The following is a 14,885-nucleotide window of genomic DNA, read 5'->3' as shown; positions in this document are numbered from 1 at the left end:
TTTGTTGCGTGTTTAGGTTTTAGTTTGTAGTTGTGGACTAGAGGTGGTGTTGGTTTGGGTCTGGTGGACTTACGTTGGTTGTAGTTGTGTGGTGGTGGTGGCGGGTTATGTGGTGGTGGGTTTGGTGGATCATGGCGGTGCGATGGATACACAAAATACCAGTCCAGATACACATGGTATTACTACTGGATACACAAATCAGTTTATGTATCCAGTAGCAATACCATGTGTATCTGAGTAGTTTGTACGGTTCATACTAATGGTAGGGGTTGTATGAGTTTTTGTGGTTTTTCGTTGGGTCCAGTAGCCTGCTCTTGTTAACTTCTCCTCTCTTACCACCTGACGCCGGCGCCAGAGCCCGGAGCTATGATAGCGGCCACTAACATACACTATGACAACCCCTCGCCGCTTTTCACACTCTGATATTACCCTGTCCATCTACACTACATTACCGCTTGTCTTAAGCAAAAAATCACCATTGTCGATGCCGACGACATAATTATGTAGGATGGATTCGTAATCTCATGTAATAGATATCTGTATCAACGCTGCTGAAATGTATTGATCACTACTTCTCTTTGACGTGCCGGATTTTATTTGGATTAATACGATCTCATTTGGAGCTCTAACATAATTCACATCAGCGTCCTCGTAATTTTGCTAATCTAACATTCGTAGTTTGAGGCATAGAATAGAGTAATTAGAAAACTTAATGAAATTAGATTATAATAAAAAAGAGATTTTGTGATTTAGCCCTATAGGAGTACATAATACGAAGCACTCCGAAATATTGAAGCTGTCAACTCTTGTTGGCATGCTTAATCATTACAAAAAATCCCGGTCTTCGTTAATACATATGTATGTATGTATAATACACCCTAGCTTGGCCTTGATTTCAGCATCTTGTGATTAAGGAGATCTTCTTCCTTTACACCTGAACACATTCTTATCAATTTTCGAGTAGCCTGCTCGTGGTCTTGGAGATGTTTGTCGTGGTGTATGGTGGTAACCCTTTCCCGTCCAACTTTCTCCTTCATTTGATCCCATTAAGTTTGTAAATACACTCGTTTAAGTTACTAAATACATACCCGTAGCTTGCTAGATACACTCCTACAAGTTCCTAGATACATACATTTAGTTAGCTAGATACGCTTCTTTAAGTTATAGGATACATAACTAATAAATTCATACCTTTAGCTAACTAGATACACAGCTTTAGCTTCCTAGATACACATCTTTGACATGCTAGATACACTCCTTTAGATTGCTAGATACACATCTGTGCCAAGATAGATACACACTACTTTAAATTATCTATTAACTTAAATAAGTGTATCTACCTAGGTAAAGGTATGTATCTAATAATTTAAAGGAATGTATCGAACGTAAGTATTAACATTAATTGGCCAACATAGGTATTCCTTTCGGTGAAAGCATAATTAAATAACAAAAAATCTTATTGCAATGTAAGACCCCTGGATCTCAACTTGAAAATTGGATCAAAACAAACAATAAAGTTGGAGGATAAAGGAAGTAAGGAACCTCACTTATACTTGACTAATAATTACACACATCGTACTAAACAATGCTTTGTAAACAGCTACACATGACAAGGATTTGGCACTGCTTCTTTTTCATTTACGGAGTATATTGCAGGTGTAAGGTGTTGAGACAAGGAAAATTACTATAAGTGTGCAACGATCAAACTAATAGGCACAAATGAATAAGTTAACCATTGTGTGATAAAGCTAGTTCAACAAGGCTTCATTTCCAGAGTGTATTTCAATGAGCAAGTCAACACATCAAACAAGTGTCCATCTTACATTCACCACATGCTTCTCCTCCATCACACCAGACCCCTCGATTCTGATGCCCAACTCGAGCAGCTTTGTTAACCCGCCACAAGAGCAATACTCATCAAATTGGGGTTGAAATATGGGAAAGGTAGTATGCTCCATAGAGGAAAAGCATGAGCTCAAAGACCGACATGGCAGGTCAATGTTAGTGCTAATTAGAGCTACGTCAATGGCTTCGGAGAATGAGAGACTGAGCATTCAGAAAACTGGTGAATGAGCCTTGAATTGGAGATGCGGATTCGGATCGCCCATTAAATTAGGGAGTGACTCCTCTATATTTTACAGTACTTCGATGTCATTTTTTTCGGCGTAAAGGGAACTACAATGACTATTTTGATGTTGAAATTAACACAACTATAAAGTGAGAGAACATAATGTTCACCAAAATCAATATAGATGGAGCAGTTTAGAGTGGCACTTACTTCCAGTTCAGTTCCCGCTTTGCTTTGTCGGTTGAGGCATATACAATCTCAGCATCACCAGGACGTCGCACAACCATCACAAGAGGAATTTTATGTGATGATGACTAATAGTTAATCAAAAACCGTCAAAGTCAATAATGGAAAAACAGCGAAAATATTTAACTACACTGTATGTAAAGTTGTACAGTCACAACTCACAAATGCTCATATGTAACAAAAAAGTGAAAAATGCCTTCAAGACTTAAAATGAGCAAATTGGTCATAGTTTTATGGGTGGACAAAGGCAGCTCATAGCGCCTGAGAAAATTAAGAAACGTCTGCTCTCTTTTTTAATAATACAAATAATGAAAGATGGCACCTAAAATAAAACAGAACAAAACGCTTGAGCTGTTAGTACCTCTTCAGAAGCTTTCTCAAATGCAGTGACCATATCAAGGACTGTTGTATCCCTTGCCAGTTCCCAAGTTATAAACTTCAAAGCCTGAATATATATGTCCATGTTAGTATCACGATTGGCTATTGCTCAAAAGATACACATGGTATTACTGCCGGATACACATGATATTACTAATAGATACACAAATCGATTTGTGTATCCAGTAGTAATACTACATGTCATCAATTAAAACCATGACATTTTCAACCACAAAGTACAAATTAATAAACATCTATTCTGTAATACCCCGTATTTTTATATAATAAATTAAACGGATATTATTGAATTAAACGGATATTATTATATATTAATTATTATACATTTTATATTATCAATTAAGTCGGATAAATTGTCGAGTCGATAATTATGGTAAGTTATTTTAATTAACTCGCGTTGTATCGATATAAGTTAATTGTGACGGGTTTATAAGAATTCGAAAAGTGAGCTAGACAATTAAACATTGACCCATTTGAGCTGGCCCAAGACACGTCCAACCCATTTAACCCTAAACCCTAATAAGCACCCTAAACCTAATAGTAACCTACCCTAATCAGCCTCCCTCAACCCGCCTCCCTCATTCACGCCTCCCTCCTTTCCTCAACTGAGATCTCAGCCTTTCACGCATAGAGAGAGAGGGAGAGTAGCCATAGTTGTTGACGGCATAGCAAGGAGCAGCTAGGGGTGTTTGGCGACGTTCTTAGGCGGTTCTGGTGGCGGTAATGGTGGCAGAAAAGGTAAGAACTCAACCCCACCTCCTCTGTTTTCACTTTTCGTCGGGTTTTGGTGTTGTTTCGAGGCTTAAGGAGGTGTTGATGGTGGTCATTAGTAAGGTGAGGGAGTAGTGTGGTAAGGGTCGTGTGTAGTGGTGGTTTCTGAGGTGGTTATAGGTGGTGTTGGTGGTCGTGAAAGGCGGCGATAGGGGAGCGAGAACACGGGTTTAAGCGATTCTCGGGCGGTTTATGTGGTTAGGTTGGGGGTGGCACCACTGTGGACTCGGGGGAGGTCGAAACAGTGGTGCCATGTCGTCTGGGTTCGTGGGTTGGCGGTGAGTAGGCAGGTGGTGGTTTGGCAGGTGTTAAGTGACAGATGCGGTGGTTGTAGGTGGGGAAACAGTGGGCGTTTGGTGAGGTTCGACGGTGAACCAGGCCAAATGACGGCCCTGGTTCAACTCGCCGGCGGGAGTCGACCAGGGCTGGGTTGTTGGTGGTCAAGGTCAATGTGGGTACCACGGCTGGTGGTTGTCGGGGTGGCTCCTTGGTGTTTGAAGGGTGTGGGTGAGAGTGAAGTACGGGTTGTTGAGTCGGGTTGTTGTTGAGTGTTTGATACGGTTTTAATTAGTTTATCGATTTGATTTAATTCCGAGTTATCTAAAATAAAATAATAATTAATAATAGTAAAATAATTAAAGACGGGTTTGAGTCGGGATGTTTGAATTGTTTAAAGTTGATTCGAGTATTTCTTAAATCGCATAATTTGTTTAATCTTTTATTTATCATATTAGATTATTAATTTAATTCCCGAGTCTTTTAAATAAATTATTCCCGAACATTAAATAATTTATTTAATTTGATCCCCAAGTCGTTTAAATAATTAGAGATGGACTTTGAGTCGGGACTGGTTAAAGTAGAAAGTTACTATATCGGAAAAGTTCTATTTTGGGAGATTTCTATATTTAGTAGTTAGTAATTATAAATATCATAATTGTTTTAGGTGACGGATTCGTGAAGGATCGATAATCAAATGCATTGCTTTATTTCTGGACTCGCTTAATCGCTTAATTGGAATTCTTGGCACTTTGAGGTAGGGAGATACACTTGTCCTATTATCGTCATAGTTGAATTGTGTTGACTTGATTCCTGGTTGTTGATTTACGTTATCATTTATATTCGGAAAGGTGATTGACCGATTTGATCGTATTGAGTATGATATCACAACATCGGGTAAATCGGCATGACTTTATGATTTATCGATTCGATGATTTATATACATATTGCATTGCATTAATTATTGTTGAGCATTTCATATGCATTGGAGTTGGAGGATGATGTGGTAGTGACGATGTTGAGATACGATGTGATCTTTGTGATAAGGCCCAGGCGGGTTCTGCAGACTTGCCCTGGTGTCCTCACCGTGTTGAGTCGCGCAGATCGGCTTCGGTCGATATATAGTCTACTGGGGATCGGTATGGTCAAGGCGTTCGGGGTATGAGATGTGTGTGATGAGTTGAGATGGAGATGGAGGTGACGGAGTATCATGCATATCATATTTTATTGTTTTATTGTTTTCCCTACTCAACCTCGTGGTTGACCCTGTGTATTCGTGAACACCTGTGATGAACCGTTTTATGGGGAGCAGACTTGACAGGTTTAAGAGATAGGACGGGAGCTGGATGGGCGTGAGACACTGGATCAGACGACTTAGTAACTAGATCATCATCTAGAAGACTTCACTTTTATTTATGTCAGTTCTTGTAATTTAATTTGAAAAGAGAATTTGTAATAATTAAGTTAAAATATTATATAAATTGCCTTGGAGTTTAATTTGTTATTCACTACCTCGGGAAACCGAGATGGTAACAATCCGTTTATTCAGAATGTCTTGACGAGGACTTCTTTTATAAACCGGGGTGTTACAAAGTGGTATCGAGAGAACGATCCTCGTGGCCTAAACCAATGAGCCCAATGAACATAGGAAGAGTCTAAATAAAATGAACACCGGGATAGAACTGTTAGGAGCACACTGAGGTAAGGTTTGAGTTAGGGGCCCCCTCACACCGAACCAGTGGTCCTCTCAGTTGAACCGGAAACCATGAGTGTATACGAGAGAAAGGGTAGAATAGTTGCTTGAGGATGAACAGAAATTCAAATATCGTTGCCTAAGTATTAACTGATTGATGCATTGATTATTGCTTAATTGAGTTGATGTAAGCCTTGAGACCATATGATCTAACCATTATGCAGGACAACGCTACGGTAAGTATTTTGTATGAATGATGTGCTGATAGTACTATTAGGTCTAGTAATATGCGGTTATGTGATCCCAAAGCCATGCTAGTATAGTATTGTGTTAGTAATAAGAGACACGATAGAATTTCATATCTTTAGTCACCGCAATCGTGATTTAGATATAATGAGTAGATCGAGATGCGAAGGGATTCAATGGGGTAGATGTTACGAATTGTACAGTGTGAGATTTAAGTTAGGATGAATTAGTATCGATAGTATAGTTGTAAGAATTGGGACATAGAAAATGAATGACATAGTGCTGAAACTCGTTTTGTTTGATGTTACCCTTTAATTGACCTTACTGCCATTTCTTCTCTGTTTATTGCCTACGGATGAAAATTTTATGAGAGATAGCCTCGTGAGTTAGTGTTCATTTGACGTCGGTTTCATACTTATATGATATACGGATTAGGAGAAATAAATATTTTAGTAAACTGTGGTTAGGAAGTTTCTGTGCAGTGAAGTTTGACCATCGATTTTGTAAAAATTCTCATTTAAATCGTATTAATAATTTTTATATAATTCCAACTCCATTGATCAAAAGAGTAGCATATGTGTTCAAATTAATAAGCCACGAAAAATCTTGATGTTTCTATATTAAATAATAAATTTTACAAACCGACCCAAGTTTTGAACCAATAGTCATCACATGTTTGTTTGGACCAACTGAGTTGTAAAATTCTTTAAAAATGAAAATTTTGTGCTGTAGACCTAATTATTTTTCCCCTGTGTTTTTAACTCTCTGTGTTTTATAAAATAATATGAATCAAGTTTTAATCGAACGGTTATTTATTCATGATCTTTGAAAGTTACAACGTGAATCATGACTTGTAAAATGTGTGTTCTAGGTTGAGTTTCATATAGTTGTTTGAGTAAGTCATGAGTCTTAGTAATGCGAATTTATAATGTTTTATATGATGATAGTAGCACGCATGTTCAGTAGTTATGTATCTTAACCAGTGATAAAATTAAAGTTTAGTTGATAACATTGCTGGCATGATAGTATGAGTAAAATTGAAAAGCTTAAATTGATTTTAATCAAGGGTGAAATAATTTATACAAGTCCAGTTGATGCATGTTTTATATATGTTTGGCATCTTGTAATATCTTTAGTATGTTCATCATAATTGCATAGTGGTCGAATATATATAAATATAAAACTATATTGTCATATCTTGGTAAAGTTGATGGTATTAAAAGTAATTTGATTGTTCTAATATACTCGCATGAAAATTATAATAGTTATGTTTAAAAGTTTACACATGGATGGTAGTAATGATTGTGTCTAAATGTTCACACGGGTAGGATGTCATCTGAGTTCTAATGCCTTTTATGTGAGTCGGTGTGCCTATAGTATATTTATTACTTACATTGCATTAATCTATTTCAAAGGGACCTAAACCTAGGACATAATAATAAACAGTGTTGTTAATTCTTAGTGGATATGTTCGTCATTGTATCATCATAAAATACTAAAGGGATTCTTGCAATTGTAGGAGCATGATATAAAGGAAACTGTTTGATATAATACGACATTTAGCATATCTATATTCTCGAGTCATCACTATCAATTATATTCTAATAAGAATTGTTTATGATAACCATGTTGGCAATTATAATGGGATAACCCTTTAATGATTCACATGATATGCAATTGTTCCATTAATAATCGTTATAAGTTACGTTTAATTGAGCCTTGAATATAACTGAGTAAAGAGTGCAACTAAAATTCGATGATCAAGTAATAGTCGTTCATTAGTAAAGATAGGACTGAAATGAATAAGATGAACCTGTAAATTACGATATATGAGTCGACACCTAAGCTTGTTTTGTTTAAAGGAATTGAAGTAAGTTTATCCTGTTATAAAATTATGTTAAGAAAATTATTCACCGTCTAGTAGGAAAGTAAAAGTTTTTGAAAATAAAGTTAAATTTTGTCGTATGAGTATAAATTGAATGAGATTTCCGGCCGTTAATCTGTTGCATGGTTCATAACTTTGCTAGTCGGGGGGAATGAAACTAGAACGGAGTCACAAGTAGTGAGTTAATTTAGTCATGTGGTTTGTTCATGTAACGAATTGGTGGGTTGTGGTTAGTTACGAATGTCAAAACGGGAAAGGTAATGTGATGATTTAAGTGAGTTATGTGTTAACACGGTATGTTGATATTAGCATGATATGCAAGGGATAATTGTAAAATTGGTATAGTTAAATACATTTAATCTTTTATGTCATTGTGTTGGGTACAGTCTAAAAATAATTAACACCAAGAACGAAATTTTGTGTATAATAGTCTTGTACGATAACTTTCCAATATCATTTGTTTAATCACTTGTTTGACTCGACCAATAATTTATAAAATTTGCCAATCAATGTGCATTCGTCATTCATGAATAAATACCAAACCCTTTGCTATGAAGATTAAAAATATTTCTAAGATAATAAGTCTTTAAACCGATTGTCTTCATTCTACTAGTGATTAAATGTCTTGACTGAATTTGTACAACTGTGTAAAGGAAAGTCAGACGGGACCTATTAGGTTATAAATTTTCATAAAATCGATTTATCAAAGTGTTGACCCTAATTCTTTCCTTATGATGATTGATCCCCTATATTCTAAAGTATGAAATTACAATGATTGGTGAGATGAATAATTACTAATGATTTTTATCGTAACGGTAGCTTCCTTGAGAGAGCTTGCATATCGATTGTCTTTGGTAAGGATTAGTTAACTTAAGCGAGAGTCGAGAATCTTTTATTCTTTTTAAGTTGTTAGCAGTAGTTTGAGAACGTTGTTATAATAATGAAGGTTACGAGGACGTAACCATGTTTCTAGTTGGGTAGGATTGTAAAATCTTGATGCTTAATTTACACTAGTTTGAAGGTTATAGTGACCAAGTTGACGTTTAGTTGTGGGGTACCTATGCAATTGAGTCCTATATGTTTTGTTCCTACTTCGGTTAGTTGGTCGATGTGTAAAAGGAGAGTATAAGTTAAACTACTGGTATTGAGTTATGAGTTGTGGGGCCTTTGTGCCGAGTTACATTTGCGGTCCAGTGAGACCATGGTGATTGAGTTATTTGAGTTTGAGATCGGAATTTAGATGGAAGATGACGGTGTTCTCAGATGAATAATTTAGTTGTTATACATTTGTGTTCGCAGGTAGTTATTACTTGTAGTTAATTGGATTAAGAAAAAGATGAGTTAAACTTCGGGACGAAGTTTATTTTTAGGAGGGCAGAATGTAACATTCCGTATTTGTTACGTTTAATTGATGAGTCAAAAGTGTGTTAACCGTGTTAGAATTGCGTGACGTCCGTAAGTACAATATACAATACCTTTCTGTTGTTTGAGTATGGGAGCGAACTTCGGGACGAAGTTCATTTTAAGGGGGGAAGACTGTAATACCCCGTATTTTTATATAATAAATTAAACGGATATTATTGAATTAAACGGATATTATTATATATTAATTATTATACATTTTATATTATCAATTAAGTCGGATAAATTGTCGAGTCGATAATTATGGTAAGTTATTTTAATTAACTCGCGTTGTATCGATATAAGTTAATTGTGACGGGTTTATAAGAATTCGAAAAGTGAGCTAGACAATTAAACATTGACCCATTTGAGCTGGCCCAAGACACGTCCAACCCATTTAACCCTAAACCCTAATAAGCACCCTAAACCTAATAGTAACCTACCCTAATCAGCCTCCCTCAACCCGCCTCCCTCATTCACGCCTCCCTCCTTTCCTCAACTGAGATCTCAGCCTTTCACGCATAGAGAGAGAGGGAGAGTAGCCATAGTTGTTGACGGCATAGCAAGGAGCAGCTAGGGGTGTTTGGCGACGTTCTTAGGCGGTTCTGGTGGCGGTAATGGTGGCAGAAAAGGTAAGAACTCAACCCCACCTCCTCTGTTTTCACTTTTCTGTCAGGTTTTGGGTGTTGTTTCGAGGCTTAAGGAGGTGTTGATGGTGGCTGTTAGTAAGGTGAGGGAGTAGTGTGGTAAGGGTCGTGTGTAGTGGTGGTTTCTGAGGTGGTTATAGGTGGTGTTGGTGGTCGTGAAAGGCGGCAGCGATAGGGGAGCAGAACACGGGTTTAAGCAGGGGATTCTCAGGCGGTTTATGTGGTTAGGTTGGGGGTGGCACCACTGTGGACTCGGGGGAGGTCGAAACAGTGGTGCCATGTCGTCTGGGTTCGTGGGTTGGCGGTGAGTAGGCAGGTGGTGGTTTGGCAGGTGTTAAGTGACAGATGCGGTGGTTGTAGGTGGGGAAACAGTGGGCGTTTGGTGAGGTTCGACGGTGAACCAGGCCAAATGACGGCCCTGGTTCAACTCGCCGCGGAGTCGACCAAAGGGGCTGGGTTGTTGGTGGCTGGGTCAATGTGGGTACCACGGCTGGTGGTTGTCGGGGTGGCTCCGGTGTTGTTTGAAGGGTGTGGGTGAGAGTGAAGTACGGGTTGTTGAGTCGGGTTGTTGTTGAGTGTTTGATACGGTTTTAATTAGTTTATCGATTTGATTTAATTCCGAGTTATCTAAAATAAAATAATAATTAATAATAGTAAAATAATTAAAGACGGGTTTGAGTCGGGATGTTTGAATTGTTTAAAGTTGATTCGAGTATTTCTTAAATCGCATAATTTGTTTAATCTTTTATTTATCATATTAGATTATTAATTTAATTCCCGAGTCTTTTAAATAAATTATTCCCGAAACATTAAATAATTTATTTAATTTAATCCCCGAGTCGTTTAAATAATTAGAGATGGACTTTGAGTCGGACTGTTAAAGTAGAAAGTTACTATATCGGAAAAGTTCTATTTTGGGAGATTTCTATATTTAGTAGTTAGTAATTATAAATATCATAATTGTTTTAGGTGACGGATTCGTGAAGGATCGATAATCAAATGCATTGCTTTATTTCTGGACTGCTTAACTGCTTAATTGGAATTGCTGGCACTTTGAGGTAGGGAGATACACTTGTCCTATTATCGTCATAGTTGAATTGTGTTGACTTGATTCCTGGTTGTTGATTTACGTTATCATTTATATTCGGAAAGGTGATTGACTGATTTGATCGTATTGAGTATGATATCACAACATCGGGTAATCGGCATGACTTTATGATTTATCGAGTTCAGATGATTTATATACATATTGCATTGCATTAATTATTGTTGAGCATTTCATATGCATTGGAGTTGGAGGATGATGTGGTAGTGACGATGTTGAGATACGATGTGATCTTTGTGATAAGGCCCAGGCGGGTTCTGCAGACTTGCCCTGGTGTCCTCACCGTTGAGTGCGGATCGGCTTGGTCGATATATAGTCTACCGGGGATCGGTATGGTCAGGCGTTAGGGTATGAGATGTGTGTGATGAGTTGAGATGGAGATGGAGGTGACGGAGTATCATGCATATCATATTTTATTGTTTTATTGTTTTCCCTACTCAACCTCGTGGTTGACCACCGTGTATTCGTGAACACCGTGATGAACCGTTTTATGGGAGCGAGACTTGACGAGGTTTAAGAGATAGGACGGAGCCGGATGGGCGTGAGACACTGGATCAGACGACTTAGTAACTAGATCATCATCTAGAAGACTTCACTTTTATTTATGTCAGTTCTTGTAATTTAATTTGAAAAGAGAATTTGTAATAATTAAGTTAAAATATTATATAAATTGCCTTGGAGTTTAATTTGTTATTCACTACCTCGGGAAACCGAGATGGTAACAGTCCGTTTTATTCAGGAATGTCTTGACGAGGACTTCTTTTATAAACCGGGGTGTTACATATTCTCATATAAAAAACACATTAATAGACTCTAACAGCAAATGATAAAAGCTCACAAAGTTTAGTCAAAGCTATTAATTGAACAGAAGGATCCGCGTCATTACTCAAACTACGTTGATACTCTCGAAGACTGTTATATCGATGATCAGCATCATTCATATCATTAGAATAGCTGGGACAGATGGAGTACTTGTTAACACGGTACTAGATTTAGAATTCAAAAGCAGAATTTAGACAATGGAAATCCAAAAATACCCCAACTTGAAACCCAATTCAAACCAAGTGCTCAGAAAACGTGTCAATATTTAATGACATTACTGCATTAAACATAAGAACCCTAAAAAATTTAAGATCAAATTCTTCAAACTCTTGATTCATCGGGTCAAATTACAACAATTAAGCATATACGTACAATCCAGAAAACCAACTGAAATCAACGATCCAATCCCAACCAAATTACAAGCTCGCTTATCGACATGTAATTCATCAGAGGTTTCGGGTCTTTTCTCACCCCTACATACTCTCCATTTATGCGGTCCATATTCAATACCAACATTTCCAAACACCAAATTATAACTCTAAAATAATTGAAAATACAAAATTTGTAATAACCAATTTTTAACCATGATTTTTCTAATTTTATACGAAAATAGAAAAATTGATGATGAAGTATTGCAGTGTGTGGCGATGACTGTTATAACATTAACTAAGAAACAAAATCCAAGCATTTTGGATAAAAATGACACGATTACATTAACAGAGAACAAGAACAAAAAATATCATATTAGATATATAGCTTGATTGAATCAATCAAAACAAAAAAAGAAAACCCCCAATTCTTATCAAGTTAACAAAATAATGCAAGAAATTACAATTAATCCCAAACAGAAGATCTTACTTGAAACGGAAATCCAGCCATGTTTTTCGTCATCGCCCCTTTTCTTTTTGTACCAATCCATCCAATGTCTAATTTAGAGCCGAAAACTGCAATTAATAGAAGTCGTCGGAAAATCAATAACTTGGTTGCTTGAAATATAAGCGACAAAAGAAGAGTGGTGGCTTGCTGGTTTGGTCAGCGTGGCCGGCAAAGGATAACACCATCTACGGATGTTGTCTGGAAAGCTACACGGGCGGTGGTGGTAGATGAGGGAGATGGAAAGTTAGAGGGAGATGGGAAGTTAGCCGGGGTGTGAATAAAATAAAAAGAATAAGGGAGAGGGAAGTTACGCGATGAGTTTGATTTTGCCTTTTTAAAATTAGTTCGTACGGTTCGTACCGTACTTTAGTTCGCACCTGACCCCGACCCTATATATATATATATATATATATATATATATATATCTGTTACTCGTAATCGTTTGTTTAGTCTTGATTAGATTGAATGAGGGTTACGATATAAGCAAGCAATGTTATAGTAGTCTTGGCTATAACTTTGAAGATTTGTGAAGAAACATTGAAGTAAAGTTATATATATAGGTGCTTGAGGTATAACTTTGAAGATGCATTTAGTAATTTGGATGATCACTTCAAGATAAGTCAAGTACAAGCGTTAGGAAGCTCAAGAGCTTATGATTAAGATAAAGAGATGATCCATATACTTAAGATCTCCAGGAATATTAGCTAGTATAGGACTTCTTCCAATAACGGTATATTTAGAAGTAATGTTGGCAAAGTAAAGTTATAGCTATTTTACCTATAACTTTACTTACTAAGCTTAATGTTATAGTCATTTGACCTATACTTTGAGTTGTGATATGAGGCGCACGGCCTAGGATTTTAAAACAATATTTCCAAAGCTTTGATCTTAAATATCTTTTCTTGGAAGCGTGTATTTATACTATAATGAGATTTGGGTCCGATTAGATTGAACAAAATTGAGAGTATACTATTGATTGGTAAAACAACTTATGAGTTGTCATCCTATCTAGGGTTTTCTAGTTATTCATATCTAAACTCTAATTTAGCCCATTTAATATCTTACTAGGGTTTTGCGCAAAGAGGGGTTGGGCCTATGAGCCGTTTTCTCCCTTGATTCATAACTCCTTGTGTAAGATAAGAATTAGGGTAAATCTCTTGATAATATTTGTTAGAGGTATTCTATCTCCTTATATCATTTGATTTATTCCTTTTTATCTTCCACGATATTATTGGATTAAATTATAAGAGGATTAGATTTATTTCTTGTGCAATAAACTACACAAGACTCACGACACCTTTTAGGGTTTCGAATGAAACCTAGACCTCCTTCTCTACTATAAATACACAAGTGCTTCATCTATTCAAAGCAAAATTTTCATGCTATTAAATTCTTTTGCAAACAAAACAGAGTAAAGCTTTTATAAACTAAATCAAATATTATTTTGTTTTGCATTAAAAAATCTTTTTAGAAAAGTCGTGCTTCATATTGCTATTTATTTCTAAGAATTCCATTATAGGATAATAGTGATTAGATTCGTTCTTATAGGTTCAATTGTGTGAACATCGAAAGAACAATCAAAACGCTTTCTTATTAACGCAAGTTAGTCGAGTATTTAACGATACTCAAAGTAAGTTACAACTAGAGTTAGTTGTACGAGTAGGATTGATAATTTTGTAATCCGTAGAAAGGTACTAAAGTTATTAATCGAGAATAGTGGACGTAGGCTTCGACGTGTGAAGCTGAACCACTTCAAATATCGTGTATCCCTTGCATCTTTCTTTATTTCGTTATTTACAATTTAAGTTGTTAATTATTTAGTCGAGTTTAAATCATAAACTTTGAGTAATTAATTAACATATCACGCTCATACGGACGAATAGAAAAAGTGGGCATATTTACATATATTTAATTCACCCCCCCCCCCCCCACCCCCCCAAGTATATCGGATCGATAGACTCTTCACACTCCATTGCCGGTTCCAGATAGACCATAGGAAGATGTGTCGATGGATTTCATTATCGCTTTACCTCGCACTCAACGAGGTAATGATGTTATTATGGTGGTGGTCGATCGTTTATCAAAGATGGCTCATTTTGTTGCTTATAACAAGACGGATAATGCAAGCAATGTGGCTGATTTGTATTATAAGGATATCATTCGTCTACATGGAGTGCCAAAGACAATAGTTTATGATCATGATTCGAAATTCTTGAGTTAATTTTGGAACATATTATGGAGGAAGGTTGGAACAAAGCTTTTGTTTAGTACTTCCCACCATCCATAAACCGATGGTCAAACCAAAGTTATTAATCGTATTCTTAGAACTATTTTACGAGGCTTAGTAAGCAAAACTCAAAAGGATTGGGATTTGAAATTAGCACATGCCGAGTTCGCTTACAATCGTTCTCCGACGTTTGCAACGACTCACTCTCCATTTAAAGTTGTTTACG

General features: G+C 36.6%; 1 long non-coding RNA gene across 1 annotated transcript; it reads right to left on the bottom strand.

Annotated features, from left to right (window-relative positions):
• Positions 1-1,439: 1,439 nt before the first annotated feature.
• LOC141621612 (uncharacterized) lies at positions 1,440-12,737 on the bottom strand. Its single transcript, XR_012532496.1, has 3 exons — positions 12,415-12,737; positions 2,676-2,759; positions 1,440-2,382 (listed from the first exon to the last, which is right to left on the bottom strand). It is a non-coding gene; the product is annotated as an uncharacterized LOC141621612 (long non-coding RNA).
• Between the last annotated feature and the right edge of the window lie 2,148 nt (positions 12,738-14,885).

This window comes from Silene latifolia, chromosome X, assembly GCF_048544455.1.
Source record: "Silene latifolia isolate original U9 population chromosome X, ASM4854445v1, whole genome shotgun sequence".
NCBI lineage: Eukaryota > Viridiplantae > Streptophyta > Magnoliopsida > Caryophyllales > Caryophyllaceae > Silene > Silene latifolia.
Note: the sequence above shows the minus strand (reverse complement) of the source record. Positions and strands in the feature narration are given on the sequence as shown.